Source organism: Salmo trutta, chromosome 36, assembly GCF_901001165.1.
Source record: "Salmo trutta chromosome 36, fSalTru1.1, whole genome shotgun sequence".
In the NCBI taxonomy this organism is placed as follows: domain Eukaryota; kingdom Metazoa; phylum Chordata; class Actinopteri; order Salmoniformes; family Salmonidae; genus Salmo; species Salmo trutta.
In genome coordinates, this window is record NC_042992.1 from 22,468,169 (window position 1) to 22,484,187 (window position 16,019).

At 45.2% G+C, this 16,019-nt stretch overlaps 1 protein-coding gene across 2 annotated transcripts in view; it reads left to right on the forward strand.

Moving 5' to 3' along the window:
* The window catches only part of LOC115175661 (thrombospondin type-1 domain-containing protein 7A), a 186,702-nt gene that overhangs the window by 37,090 nt on the left and 133,593 nt on the right, over window positions 1-16,019 (forward strand). The window lies entirely within an intron of this gene.

Genomic DNA, 16,019 nt, shown 5'->3' on the forward strand with positions numbered 1-16,019 from the left:
ACAGATCTCTTAAGACGTCTTTAAGGATCATGTCACGCTCATGTGTGTCTTTACGATCTGTCATATCACCAGACACAATCACCAGACAATCTGTTTTTGTTTGTATTTTTGTTAGGCAAATGCATTCAAGCTCTTTATAAAGTAAACATTATACGTCTTTAATGGCAAGAGATTTTGCTGTAGCTTATCCTTCCAGGAAGTACAGAAGTGTACACTGTAAATGGGATTCGTAGAAGGCGACTAAGGCTTGCTTTAAGAAGGGAATAAGTCTAACCCACATTCTAAATATAGAGTTCCTTATTTTACAGTACCTTTCATTGATCTGTCCTTTGTTATCATTTCATTTCTCACTGGGTGCGTCCCAAATGGCAGCCTATTCCCTGTTCCGTACAGAGACCCAGCCCCTCTAATCACATCCAGTGTAGCAGCATGTCACGGTTGTTGGGATAGACGGACCAAGGCGCAGCGTGATTCGAGTTCCACATCTTTTATTAGTGAAACTTATACAAAACAATAAACAAACAACGACCGTGAAGTAACAGAGCGCACATCAGCACTCAACAAAACAATATCCTACAAAGCAGGTGGGAACAATGATACCTTAAGTATGATCCCCAATTAGAGACAACGCACATCAGCTGCCTCTAATTGGGAACCATACCAAGAGCACAAACACAGAAATGAAAAGACTAGAACACAAGGGCTCTCTATGGCCCGGGCGTAACACAGCATTACGTCAACACCGCCTCTCCAGTCTCTTATTATACTGTCTTGTGTCTTGGTCTATTTTTGTCTTTGTTGATTCTAGCACTGCTCCTAAAATAGCTGTTTCTTAATACTTTTCTTAGTTGACTTTGAACGGTCTTTTTTTCTCTAACTCAAATCCATAGCAGCAGACGTGTTTCACATTGGTCGTCTTATATCTCTTAATCTAGTTTGTTTTGGGGTATTTTTTCTATGTTGATCCTAATATTGCCTTTATACACGGGGATGTGTAAGGACTGTGTTAGAGCGGGGACTCCTGTTCTTTAAACCCCTATCTGTTATCATTACCATCCTTCCCTCTCCCTCTCTCCATTCCTTTGTCTGTCTCATCTCTCCTCCCTGTCCCAGTGCCATTAAAGCAGCCTAGACCACATCCCTTTCTCCATCTCTCTGTCTTCCATAGCTTCAGGACACATCTTACAACCCTTTGGCTCTTCTCTGATCTGGTTTAATCCAATTCTAATGATGAATGGGATTAGCCTACCATGAACTAAGTTTCAGAGTAGACAATTTGTAACGATAATAGCATAATGGTAAGAAAATCACATTATTAGTAATAATGTAGCCTAACCTGCTCTCATAACTATGGTAGATACTGTATGATACTGTACGATAATGCAATGATAGCAACTGTAACCCTGCTGTGCTGAAAATACCTATCACTTATTTCTTGCTAAATACAACTCTACTTTATGAGGCCCGTACACAACCTTATATATAACCTTTAAAGCACACCAGGAAGCCAAGTCCAACATAACCCAGATCACACCATATGCTGCCACCAGTGTGCATAGCCTGGATGTCTGTAACCACTCAATCCTGTCCCTCTCTACCCCTACAGTAAGTCTATCTCTCTCTCAATTCTTTTCAATTTAAGGTGCTTTATTGGCATGGGAAACATATGCTTACATTGCTTACAAAGCAAGTGAAATAGATAATAAACAAAAGTGAGTGGCGCAGCGGTCTAAGGCACTGCATCTCCGTGCTAAAGGCGTCACTACAGACACTCTGGTTCGAATCCAGGCTGTATCACAACTGTGGTTAGGAGTCCCATAGCGCGGCGCACAATTAACCCAGCGTTGTTCAGTTTTGGCCGGTGTCGGCCGTCATTGTAAATAAGAACTTGTTCTTAACTGACTTTCCTAGACATCACCCTTACAAAAGTTCCAAAATAATAAAGACATTTCAAATGTCATATTATGTCTATATACAGTGTTGTAATGATGTGCAAATAGTTAAAGTACAAAAGGGAAAATAAACATAAATATAGGTTGTTTTTACAATGGTGTTTGTTCTTCACTGCTTGCCCTTTTCTTGTGGCAACAGGTCACACATCTTGCTGCTGTGATTGCACGCTGTGGTATTTTAGCCAATAGATATGGGATTTGTTTTCACATTCTTTGTGAATCTGTGTAATCTGAGGGAAATATGTGTCTCTAATGTGGATATACATTTGGCAGGAGGTTAGGAAGTGCAGCTCAGGTTCCATCTCATTTTGTGGGCAGTATGCTCATAGTATGCAAATATGTTTTTTGCTCTTTGTTATAGAGCCAAAAAGATTGGAGAAGTGGTTTATCCATACAGTGGCAAGAAAAAGTATGTGAACCCTTTGGAATGACCTGGATTTCTGGATAAATTGGTCATAAAATTTGATCTGACCTTTGTCTAAGTCACAACAAAAGACAAACACAGTGTGCTTAAACTAATAACACACAAATGATGGTATTTTTCTTGTCTATATTGAGTAAATAATTTAAACATTCACAGTGTAGGTTGGAAAAAGTATGTGAACCCTTAGGATAATGACTTCAAAAGCTAATTGTAGTCAGGAGTCAGCTAACCTAGAGTCCAATCAATGAGACGAGATTGGAGATATTGGTGAGAGCTGCCCTGCCCTATAATAAACACTCACAAAATTTGAGTTTGCTATTCACATGTAGCATTGCCTGATGTGAACCATGCCTCCAACAAATGAGATCTCAGAAGACCTAAGATTAAGAATTGTTGACTTGTATAAAGCTGGAAAGGGTTACAAAAGTATATCTAAAAGCCTTGATGTTCATTAGTCCACGGTAAGACAAATAGTCTATAAATGGAGAAAGTTCAGCACTGTTGCTACTCTCCCTAGGAGTGGCCGTCCTGCAAAGATGACTGCAAGAGCACAACGCAGAATGCTCAATGAGGTTTAGAAGAATCCTAGAGTGTCAGAAATCTCTGAAATATGGTAACATCTCTGTTGACGAGTCTACGATACGTAAAACACTAAACAAGAATGATGTTCATTGGAGGACACCACGGAAGAAGCCACTGCTGTCCAAAAAAATCATTGCTGCATGTCTGAAGATCGCAAAAGAGCACCTGGATGTTCCACAGCGCTACTGGCAAAATATTCTGTGTACAGATGAAACTAAAGTTGAGTTGTTTGGAAGGAACACACAACACTATGTGTGGAGAAAAAAGGCACAGCACACCAACATCAAAACCTCATCCCAACTGTAAAGTATGGTGGAGGGAGCGCCATGGTTTGGGGCTGCTTTGCTACCTCAGGGCCTGGAGAGCTTGCTATCATCAGCGGAAAAATGAATTCTCAAGTTTATCAAGACATTTTGCAGGAGTATGTAAGGCTATCTGTCCACCAATTTAAGCTCAGCAGAAGTTTGGTGATGCAACAGGAGAATGACCCAAAACACAGAAGTAAATCAACAACAGGATGGCTTCAACAGAAGAAAATATGCCTTCTGGAGTGGCCCAGTCAGGGTCCTGACCTCAACCTGATTGAGATGCTGTGGCATGACCTCAAGAGACCGGTTCACACCAGACATCCCAAGAATATTGCTGAACTGAAACAGTTTGTGAAGAGGAATGGTCCAAAATTCCTCTTGAACTTTGTCCAGGTGTGATCCGCAACTACAGAAAACATTTGGTCGAGGTTATTGCTGCCAAAGGAGGGTCAACCAGTTATTAAATCCAAGGGTTCACATACTTTTTCCACCATGCACTGTGAATGTTTACATGATGTGTTCAGTAAAGACATGAAAACATATAGTTGTTTTGTGTGTTATTAGTTTAAAACTTCTTATGAATGGTGGCAGTATTGAGTCGCTTGGATGACTGACATGCCCAGAGTAAACTGCCTCCTACTCACTCCCAGAAACGAAGATATGCATATTATTAGTGGATTTGGATAGAAAACACTATGACATTTCTAAAACTGTTTGAATGATGTCTGTGAGCATAACAGAACTCATATGGCAGGCAAAAACCTGAGAAAAAATCCAACCAGGAAGTGATTTGTAGTTCTTCTATCTAATCCCTGTTCAAACTACAGTGTCTGTGGGGTCATTTTGCACTTCCTAAGGCTTCCATTGGCTGTCAACAGCCTTTGGAAACTTGTTTCATGCGTCTCCTGTTACAGGGCAGAGAATAGGAGCTCAGTCTATCAGTGGACTGCCTGGGACCAGTGAGTTGTTTACCGCGTGGGCACGTTTGGCGTGCCGCTCCTTCTTTTCCTTCTGTAATGAATACGCTATTGTCCGGTTGGAATATTATTGACGTTTTATGTTAAAAAGACCCTAAGGATTGATTGTAAACATCGTTTGACATGTTTCTACGAACGGTAATGGAACTATTTGACTTTTTGTCTCTTATTTTATGCTCACGCGTTATGCCTTTGGATAGTGATATGTACGCTGTCGTCATATCGATCCCGCTAACGGGATTCAAGCCATAAGAAGTTTTAAGCAGACTGTGTTTGTCTATTGTTGTGAATTAGACGAAGATCAGATCAAATTTTAGGACCAATTTATGCAGAAATCCAGGTAATTCCAAAGGGTTCACATACTTTTTCTTGCCACTGTACATCTCCGTTTTGGATAGATAACTCTTCGTGTTGTTGTTTGTTTAGAGTTTTCCAATTTTCCCAGAAGTGGTTAGATTCTATGGATTCTTCAATTACATTTGAGCTGATTTCTGACATGCTGTTCCTTCTTTTTCCATCGTGTATTTCTGTATTGTTTTAGTGATTCACCATAGTGAAGGCACAGGCTCAGGTTTTCTTGGTCTCTATGTTTTTGGTTGGATATGTTTCTCAATTTCTTTCTTAGGTTTTTGCATTCTTCATCAAACCATTTGTCATTGTTGTTAATTTTCTTAGGTTGTCTGCTTGAAATGTTTAGATTTGATAAGGAAGCTGAGAGGTCAAATATACTGTTTAGGTCTTCTACTGCCAAGTTTACACCTTCACTATTACAGTGAAACCTTTTGTCCCAGAAATTGTCTAGAAGGGATTGAATTTGTGGTTGCCTAATTGTTTTTGGTAGATTTCCACACTATTTTCTTTCCATCTATAGCATTTCTTAATATTATTCAGTTCCTTTGGCTTGGGTGTCTCATGATTGAGCATAGCTCTGTTCAAGAAGAGTGTGATTTTGCTGAGATCTGATAGGGGTGTCAGTGGACTGACTGTGAACGCTCTAAGAGACTCTGGGTTGAGGTCAGTGATAAAGTAGTCTACAGTACTACTGCCAAGAGATGAGCTATAGGTGTACCTAACATAGGAGTCCCCTTGAAGCCTACCATTGACTATGTACAAATCCAGGGTCCAACAGAGCTGCAGGAGTTGTTTTTGTTGATTATCTTGTCATAGTTGCGTCTGTAGTTGTGTCTAGGGGGGAATATGGGGGAGGGAATGCTGTCACCTCGGGGTAGGTGTTTGTCCCCCTGTGTGCTGAGGGTGTCGGGTTCTTGGCCAGTTTGGGGATTTAGGTCGCCACAGACTAGTACATGTCCCTGAGCCTGTAAATTGTTGATCTCCCCCTCTAGGATGGAGAAGCTGTCATCGTTAAAGTATGGGGATTATATTGGGGGGATATAGGTAGCACACATGAGGACATTTTTCTCTGTTGAGATAATTTCCTTATTAATTTCTAGCCACATGTCAAATGTTTCTGTTTTGACTCATTTAATAGAGTGGGTTAGGTCTGCTCTATACCAAATTAGCATAACCCATGAGTCTCTTCCCTGGGGTCTCAACCCCGCCCTGTGAAATTGGGTCCCGCCCTGTACAATTGGGTCCTGCACTTCATGACGGGCCGCCCCCAGGTGGTGAAGGTAGGAAACAACATCTCCACTTCGCTGATCCTCAACACCGGGGCCCCACAAGGGTGCGTGCTCAGCCCCCTCCTGTACTCCCTGTTCACCCATGACTGTGTGGCCATGCACGCCTCCAACTCAATCATCAATTTTGCAGTCAACACAACAGTAGTAGGCTTGATTACCAATAACGACGAGACAGCCTATATGGAGGAGGTGAGGGCACTTGGAGTGTGGTATCAGGAAAACAACCTCTCACTAAACGTCAACAAAACAAAGGAGATGATCGTAGACTTCAGGAAACAGCAGAGGGAGCACCCCCCTATCCACATTGATGGGACTGCAGTGGAGAAGGTGGAACATTTTAAGTTCCTCGGGGTAACATCATGGACAAACTGAAATGGTCCACCCAAACAGACAGTGTGGTGAAGAAAGCGCAACAGTGCTTCTTCAACCTACGGAGGCTGAAGAAATTTGGCTTGTCACCTACAACCCTCACAAACTTTTACAGATGCACAATCGAGAGCATCCTGTCGGGCTGTATCACCGCCTGGTACGGCAACTGCTCCGCCCTCAACTGCAAAGCTCTCCAGAGGGTGGTGCGGTCTGCACAACGCATCACCGGGGGAAAATGACCTGCCCTCCAGGACACCTACAGCACCCCATGTCACAGGAAGGCCAAAAAGATAATCAAGGACAACAACCACCCGAGCCACTGCCTGTTCACACTGCTACCATCCAGAAGGCAAAGTCAGTACAGGTGCATCAAAGCTGGGAACGAGAGACTGAAAAATAGTTTCTATCTCAAGGCCATCAGACTGCTAAACAGCCATCACTAACTTTGAGAGGCTGCTACATCAGACTTGAAGTCATTGGTCACTTTAATAAATGGATCACTGTATAAATAATGCCACTTTAATTTGTCACGCCCTGGCCATAGAGAGGATATTGTTCTCTATTTTGGTTAGGCCAGGGTGTGACTAGGGTGGGCATTCTATGTCCTTTTATCTATGTTTTTGTATTTCTTTGTTTTGGCTTGGTATGGCTCTCAATCAGGGACAGCTGTACATCGTTGTCGCTGATTGAGAGCCATACTTAGGCAGCCTGTTTTCCTTTGGGGTTTGTGGGTAGTTGTTTTCTGTCTTGTGTGTTCACCTGGCAGAACTGTTGGCTTTCGTTTTCTTGTTTTATTTAAAGTGTCATTAAAGTTAATATGAGCACCCACCACGCTGCATCTTGGTCCCCTCTATCTTGCATTACTCATCTCATATGTATATACTGTATTTTATACCATCTATTGCATCTTGCCTATGCCGCTCGGTCATTGCTCATCCATATATATATATATTCTATTCCTTTACTTAGATTTGTGCGTTTTAGATAGTTATTGTGGAATTGTTAGATTACTTGTTAGATATTTCTGCACTGTCGGAACTAGAAGCACAAGCATTTCGCTACACTCACATTAACATCCTCTAACCACGTGTATGTGACCAATAACATTTGATTTGATTTGTTTCACACCTGTCTGTATTTCCAATTTCTTTATTGAAGTCTTGATGAAGGCAGATGACCTCAGACCCTGTATATTCCTGGATGAGATAGTAAAAGCTTTGTGTTCCATAGTGTCTAGTGTTGTTTTTGTGTGGTTTAGGCACGGATCATCACAGTAGGTGTGAGCAGAGCATGTTGAGCATCTGATACATAACTCTTAAGTCGCAGGATGGGGCTTGGGCAGGTGTAATAGTGGGGGGTTCTTTCTCTCTCTCTCTCTCTCTCTCTCTCTCTCTCTCTCTCTTTCTCCCTGCACAACCCCTCTCCCCCACTCTCTATACAGTACCTCCCCATCCCCCCATCTCTCTGTGAGTGTATGTCCCATGTTTCTCAGCCAAATCCAATCATGTTAGCCTCTCCACTCTCTGGCCCAGCTTGACTAATGCCTGACTAATGCCTTTTCATTTAAAGGGCAGATTTCTCAAACGACTCACCTTGCTATCTCTTCTCTCTGTGGCAGTGGATCAAGGGCCTCCTTTTTCCCTTCCTCCAGTCACACTCCCTCTCTCTGTCTGTCTCCAACCATCCCTCCCTGTATCATTCTCTCTCTCTGTCTCCAACCCTCCCTCCCTGTATCCTTCTCTCCATCTCTCTCTCTATCTCGCTCTCTCCATCTCTCTCCCTCTCTCTCTCTCTCCATTACTCTCTCTCTCGCACCATCTCTCTCTCTTTCTTTCTCTCTCTCTCCCTCTCTCCTTGCATCCTCCATTTCTCTCTTTTCATCGCTCCCTGCATACTCCCTCAGGATGGATAAATCTCACTTCTGATCAACTTCAGTATGTTGCAAACCCACGGGTAGCCTGATAAGATCTTACACCACCACGGCTGTCCCTACTCTCTGTGTCCCTTCTTACTTACTGCTCACACTCATAGACGACCCATCTGTCATATCAAGTGTTGTTTGTTCCTTCTCTCTTCTTCTCTCGTTTTTGATACTCCCGCCGGCAATCATTATTCAGCCGCAAATAAATCAACGTGGAAAACCTTGATTTAGTGTGAGGAGGCCATTAAAAGTGTGTGTGTGTGTTTCACCTTGAAGTTATACCCCCCCATGCACACACTAATTAAGATTTTACCACAGGATCAATGTTGCTCTGTGTAGTGTGTTTCTGCTGCCACGACTCTCTGGTGAAATTGCAGCCATTCTATTGGACAAGAAATGTAATATGTATTCAACCCTAATTGCCTCTGTTTTTAAGTTGCATGTGTTTTCCACATAGAGCCACCCCCCCTTCCCATTATTTTGGTTCTATATTCTGGTGAGTGGAAGGACAAAGGATACATTTCAACATCTGGGATGTGTATGTGAAGAAGGGGGGTTGTTTTTAGGTGTGTGTGTGTGTGTGTGTGTGTGTGTGTGTGTGTGTGTGTGTGTGTGTGTGTGTGTGTGCGTGCGCGCGCGCAGGAGGGAGGGAGGTAGTGGTAGAAGTTGGGGGTACTGTTAGGGACACCAAACAGTGGCCTCATTGTAAACATCGGCTCAAGCTGTGTGTGTGTGTCCCTCTCTCTGTCTCCCTCAATAGGGTTGTAAAGTTCTTTGTGCCTGGCCCCAGTCAGCCTCTGTTATGGGGGAACAATGAGAGATGGGCATTCGGCAACAGTAATCACACATACACACAAACACACACACACACCATCATGAAGCAGATAGATACCCTTCCTCCAGCAAGGACAGCTCAATGCAGTTTCCATTCAGCCCACAGTGGAAGACCCGCTGTGGGCTGTGTGTGCTGTGGGCTTGTGTGTGTTTGTGTGTGTTTGTGTGTGTTTGTGATTGCCCTGGAAGATTGCCCTGGAAGAATGATGAGCCGGGGATGCAGAATTCAATGAGGATTTGTTCTTGACACAAATACACTTTAGTATTATTGTAAAATAGTGAAATTGCAAAAATGTCAAATTGAGAGGAGAATGTGTCACCCGTGTGTGCATGCATGGGTGTCGTTGCGTGGGTGTCGTTGCGTGGGTGTCGTTGCGTGGGTGTCGTTACGTGGGTGTGCCGGCGTGGGTGGGTGGTGATTTGTAATGAACACTCTGAAATCACTGTAGATAACTCTGCTCCTATCTCTGATCTCCTCCACTGAGCTGCTGCATATTTATCATGATATCTGCTTCCTGCTTCCTGCTCCAGCGAAGCATTCACAGGAAATCAGCTCCCTCTCAAATGCACATTAAGGGTGTGTGGGCATGTGTGCGTGTGTGTGTGTGTGCGCATGTTTGTGCATGTGTGTTCATGTGTGCATGGTTTTGAGAGTGTATGTTCCTGTATCTGTTCGCAGTATAATAGTGTGTTTTCTGAAGGTTTATGGCTGCCACCTCATGTCAGTATGGGGAACATGTCTGACAACCACTAGCTAACAACAAGGTCTTCCTCAACCCCAGCCCTTAACAAGCACTTGCACCCACTGACTGTGTCACACATTGTACACACATGGATGTGCACGCACACAAACACAGACATATGTGCATAATGAATGCATAATGAATGCCGTGAGGGGCAGCCACATAGAGAGTGAGAAGAGGAGCTAGTTGTCCGTCATCTTCCCATTTCTCTCTGAGCCTATCGGCAACCAGCGGCACGGTTCCCCACACGTTTCCCTTCAGCTGGGCTGCCGGAGGATCAACCAGCCTATTATTTATATATGCAGACAATATGGTTCAGGCGGTTTGTTGATATTGCTGAGAGTGCCTCCACTTTACCTCTCGAGCACACTGCAGCTGGAATGTCTGCTTGGATGTCCGACAAAGTGCTATACCTGTGTCTCTGATAGATGAGACCTTAGCTGTCTCTGATTTGAGGTAGAGCCCTCAAACTCAACTCTGGACCACGAAGCCATTTCTACTGCCTGTTTTCATTGTTCCCCTCTAATCAGGATCTGATTTAGACCTGGCACACCAGGTGGGTGCAATCAATGATCAGGTAGAACAGAAAACCAGCAGGCTCCAGTCCTCGTAGGGTCAGAGTTGAACACCCCTGCTATAAAGGCTGCTCATCCTCATTAGTAGCTAATCTTAATCTTAGTCAATCCCTGTAATGATTTAAGCATAAAGTACATGAAAATGCGATTGCACAGTACTTTGTGATGTCAGTGGGAGTTTCAACAAATTAGGTTTTGCCCAAAAGAGCATTTTGTAATTGCTATGTCGACCATGTTGAAGTAATGGCTCTTTATTTGTTCTCTATTGCCCGGGGATGATTTCCCATCATACACACGTCAAAAGAGTCAAGAGTTCATCCAGAAATCATCCCCCAAACATGTCATAGTAGTCTTCTAGTGCTCTTTGCAGATCTCTGTTTTCCACCAAACTGCCCGCAAAGGCTGAAAAGGGAATATGGGTTATTAAGCGTCTTTCTCCCCCAGGTCTGTGTGATACTACACACGTCTGTGTTAAGATAGAGCCAGCCTTGTGTCTCTACTGGTTCGAAGAGCCACTCTGCCATGCAGCACAACATTGTAATGTACCCCTTTCTAAAAGGGTCGACCTCTTACTCTGACTGATTTATGAAAGATACATGACCAGTAATCTGAGCGACTGGTGTCATGACTACGGTCTCTCGCTCATAAACTAGACAACTCCATTCAGACTGATTGTCCTGTCTGCATGCCTGTCTGGGATGCCTTCTCGGGTGGTCAGTCAGATGTTGTTGCACAGTTCTTTTTGGGTCGGATTTCCGGACATACATTCAGCCTATTTCTGATGGGACTGTGCTTAACCTGTGTCCACGACACCCGCTTTATGGATTTAGAAACAACGTCTGGTGGTGATATTTTTACTGACACAAAAGCTTTACAACATGCGGTCATTTCAAATGTTGCCACCTAACAGACAACCCTGGACGACCTGTAGACGAAGAGAACGAGATGATTTCCTTTTCATACATCTACACACTCCCCCTTTTCATTTAATCGTTCCTGCTGGAGATAAAAGAGCTGCTTCGCTGTGGGCGGGTCGACCACCGCTCAGACACCAGCTGACCTGGAAGTAGGTCACTCAACTACAGAAGGTCATCTCAGAAATAACTCATTTAAAGAACGAGAGAGAGAGAGACAGAGAAAGCGGGTGGGAGAGAGAGAGAGAGATGGCGGGAGAGAGAAGGGGAGAGGGAGGGACAGGGAGAGAAAGAGAAATACACTTGCTCCTCTAGGATATTGGAAAAAGATCTGAGCTTGTCTATAGTCTCTACCATTTTGGCAGACGTTTCTGTCCAATGAGACTGTGTTTCTGGCATAGGGAGACTAATGCCTGGGTACTCATTGTGACTATTTTCTCAGTTTTGCTTTAGGGTCAGAAAGATATTCCCTTGTTTCCCTTTTTATGGGAAACAAGGAATATCAAGGAATATCAAGGAATATCTGAATCTGAATTTCCGGACCTTTTTACAGTGTCTTTGTCATATGTGTTCAACATATGAATACAGATTGACTAGCCTGATGGGGTTCCCCATTTTCCCCATCTTCTCCATCTTCCCCATCTTCTCCATCTTCTCCATCTTCTCCATCTTCTCCATCTTCTCCATCTTCCCCATCTTCCCCATCTTCTCCATCTTCCCCATCTTCTCCATCTTCCCCATCTTCTCCATCTTCTCCATCTTCTCCATCTTCTCCATCTTCCCCATCTTCTCCATCTTCCCCATCTTCTCCATCTTCCCCATCTTCCCCATCTTCCCCATCTTCTCCATCTTCTCCATCTTCCCCATCTTCCCCATCTTCTCCATCTTCCCCATCTTCCCCATCTTCCCCATCTTCCCCATCTTCCCCATCTTCTCCATCTTCTCCATCTTCCCCATCTTCCCCATCTTCTCCATCTTCCCCATCTTCCCCATCTTCCCCATCTTCTCCATCTTCTCCATCTTCCCCATCTTCCCCATCTTCCCCATCTTCCCCATCTTCCCCATCTTCTCCATCTTCCCCATCTTCCCCATCTTCCCCATCTTCCCCATCTTCCCCATCTTCCCCATCTTCCCCATCTTCTCCATCTTCTCCATCTTCCCCATCTTCCCCATCTTCCCCATCTTCTCCATCTTCCCCATCTTCCCCATCTTCCCCATCTTCTCCATCTTCTCCATCTTCCCCATTTTACCCATCTTCTCCATCTTCTCCATCCAAATCCTATGGTGACACACACACACACACACACACACACACACACACACACACACACACACACACAGCGCCTCCATCCAAACCCTCTGTTGGGACGCAACACGTCACATTGCTTTCTATTTGCTTGGTAAATGCCAACACCTGCCCTCTGCCAGGCACCATGGGAGAGAGGGATAGGCCGAGGAGTGGGCGGCAGGTAGCCTAGTGGCTAAGAGCATTGGGCCAGTAACCGAACCGACTTCGTGCCCTTGAGCAAGTCACTTAACCCTAATTGCACCTATAAGTTGCTTTTGATAAGAGAATCTGCTAAATGACTAAAATGAGAGTGGGTTGAGAGACACATGAAAGAGTGATCCCTTTACTGATAAAATATTTTAGCTGGCAAGAAAGCAACTGAGGAAATGCATGGGGCAAACTCTTTCTCTCTCTCTTTCCTTTCTCTCTTTTCTCTTTCTCTCTTTCTCTCCCCTTCTCTCTCTTTCTCTCTCTCCCTACATCTCCCTACCTCTCATTCCCTCTCTCTCCTCTTCCCCCCAGTCTCTCCCCTCCTGTGGCAGCACCATGAGACGAGGGCCTCGGTTCTGACAGATACTAAGTAGATCACATCATTATGTTATCAGTGAATAACAAGGTGTTGAGACATCAGCGTTAAAGCCTGTTACAGCCTGTCTCCAAAGGCAGAAAAACATCACTTATTTCCCTCAAAAGATGACCTTCTCCCTCCTATCGATTCAAAGCTGTCTGCAGAGAGAGGGAGATTTGATTCAAACAAATAAATAAAACACGGATTGTAATTGATTTGTCTGGTGATACAAAAGACGACAGTGTGGCAGCAAAATAACCGTTGAGGGTAACGACTAGGGTGTGTGAGCATCATAGGGAAATGTCATTTGCAAGTATTAGAGCTGTGTTGTGTGTTACTGGAGAGGCAGAGAGGCACAGAGCTAAGTCGCTAACAGTGGTGTGCATGTGTGTGGCTGTGCGTGTGTGGTGATGCTGGGGAAGATGATAGTGCCCAATAGGTCTATGTATCTAAGACTGGTACATGGCCCAATTATTGGCCAAGGAGAGCCAGACCACTCTCATCTCTCTCCATCTCTCCATCATCACCCATCTCTCTTCACAGTAGGCCTTCCTTCCTTCCTTCCTTCCTTCCTATTTCTTATGACTTGTTCTGGATTAGAAAGAGTGTTGGCCCCCCGGGGGTGGGTGTTCTAAGGGGGTTTGAGGAGAGGTGGCTGGGGGATGTGTCACACCCCTCGTGCCCCTCCCCTATGTTGGTAGAGGGCCGTTAGTTCCTCCTGGCTCCTCTCAGTGTGGGACAGGGGACGCAGGTGTGTGTGGTTGTGTGATGGAGAGAAGCAGGCCAATTTGAGCTGTTTTCTTCCTCTCACTCCCACTCTCTGTCATACTGTGGATAACCATATCACCCACTGACATGTTCATTAATTACCATGAACACCTGCAGAGAGGGGAGCCTTTCAATCCGAAACCTCACCCAGACTCACACACACACCCTTCCCCTGGGGGGTTAACATGTCACAGCTGTAACATGTTCTTGTTTAGAGAATAGAGTGCTGGGAATGCTTAACCCCCCTAGCTAATCAAATGCCTCTTGTTCTTTCTCTCAATTATGAAAATCAATTTCTTTATGGAAAGGTTGGTCAATCGTGCTTTTCCCTCACTTGCTAGCAGGGAGTATACTAGATTGGCAGCCACAAAAGGTGTATGTGTGTGTGTGAGCGGCAGGGCTATCTCTTGTGTTGGAGGCAGTTTCTCGCGAGGTGTTATTGAGCTGTATCGACCGGGCCTTTCTCTCTGCTGCTGAGGGCTAATTCAGGCTCTGTTCCTTCTGCTGACATTTTCATCACCATGGCTCTGCTTTATGGAGTCAAAACATAAAGCACTGCTTAAAACAGCCCCTGTCCTCTGTTCTCGGACCCCTCTCCTCTCCTCTCCTCTCCTCTCCTCTCCTCTCCTCTCCTCTCTCTTCTCTCATATCCCCTCAGCCCTGCTGTCAGGCAGATAAAGTGGCCAACATTGGAATTGTGTTATATAGTCTTCCCTGTTAAAAAACATTCTTGTAGCATTGTGGGAGAACGGATGCTTGGTTGAGTCTGATTTTCACAAAGCCAGTCAAGAGGATTGTGCAGCCAGTGAAGCTTTTAATTCATGGAGAGTTCCCCTGTCCTCTGAACCTTAGTCCATCATATGCAGACATCAACAAATATGGAAAATGTCTGAATATCTTGAGGGAAATTATTATTCATGTCATCTGGAAGTTAAATGACAAAACTAGGTTGACTTTCCCTTGTCTGGCCCCAGATCTGTTGTGGCTACTCCTCTGTCTGTTGTTATGCCTTGTTACACAGCAATAACTGATCTGGGACCAGGATACAGTGAACTCCCAGGCTGTGTCCTTTTTTCCGGCAGCCGGCACTCCTCTCCTCCCTGGATCTGGTTAGATAGCTCACTGGGACACCAGAGAGATGGGGGAGAGACAGAGGGAGATACGGGGTTGGATGGGAGATTCTGTAGTAGTTTGTTTAGCTAGGAGGAGGATTCCTCTGACCTCTGACCCACTTCTGTGATGCAGATTCATCTGAGCAGCTTGCCCTCTCACATAGTAAGCTACGTAGGTTCTCCCTCCCCTCCCTCAGCTCACAGAGAGAGGCAGGCGGCCCAGGCCAGCAGTAGCACTGCAAGCTGCTCAATCCAACAACATAAAACAGGTAGAGCTCAATCCAGGGAAGGGCCCTCTGCACCACTATTCCTCACTGATAGAATAGCAGGGCTGTCCTTCAGCACCACAAGATGGCCCACATTGCAGCAATCCCTATCCAGCCAGAGATTGGAGGAGCTATCCTTTCAGCACCACAAACACAAGCACATCAGCACTGTTGTTAGAAGTCCTGCTTATCCTTCATGCAGAATTGACTGATTGATTGATTGATGGACTGCTTATGCTAGAATATGCCAGGGTAGGTAATTCCTCACTGACCTCCCTCCTCACTGTACCTTAATCTTCTACAATTCCTGGGAATATTGATTCTGTCAGTAATTCTGCCCTGGTTCTGGACTTTGGGCTCTGGGATCTAGGCTATGTGGGCTCTGGGATCTAGGCTATGTTGGCTCTGTGAACTCTGGGCTCTGGGCTCCGTGGGCTCTGGGCTCTAGGCTCTGTGGGCTCTGGGCTCTGTGGGCTCTGGGATCTAGGCTATGTGGGCTCTGGGCTCTGTGGGCTCTGGGCTCTAGGCTCTGTGGTCTCTGGGCTCTGTGGGCTCTGGGATCTAGGCTATGTGGGCTCTGGGCTCTGTGGGCTCTGGGCTCTGTGGGCTCTGGGCTCTAGGCTCTGTGGGCTCTGGGCTCTGTGGGCTCTGGGATCTAGGCTATGTGGGCTCTGGGCTCTGTGGGCTCTGGGCTCTAGGCTCTGTGGGCTCTGGGATCTAGGCTATGTGGGCTCTGGGCTCTGTGGGCTCTGGGCTCTGTGGGCTTTGGGCTCTAGGC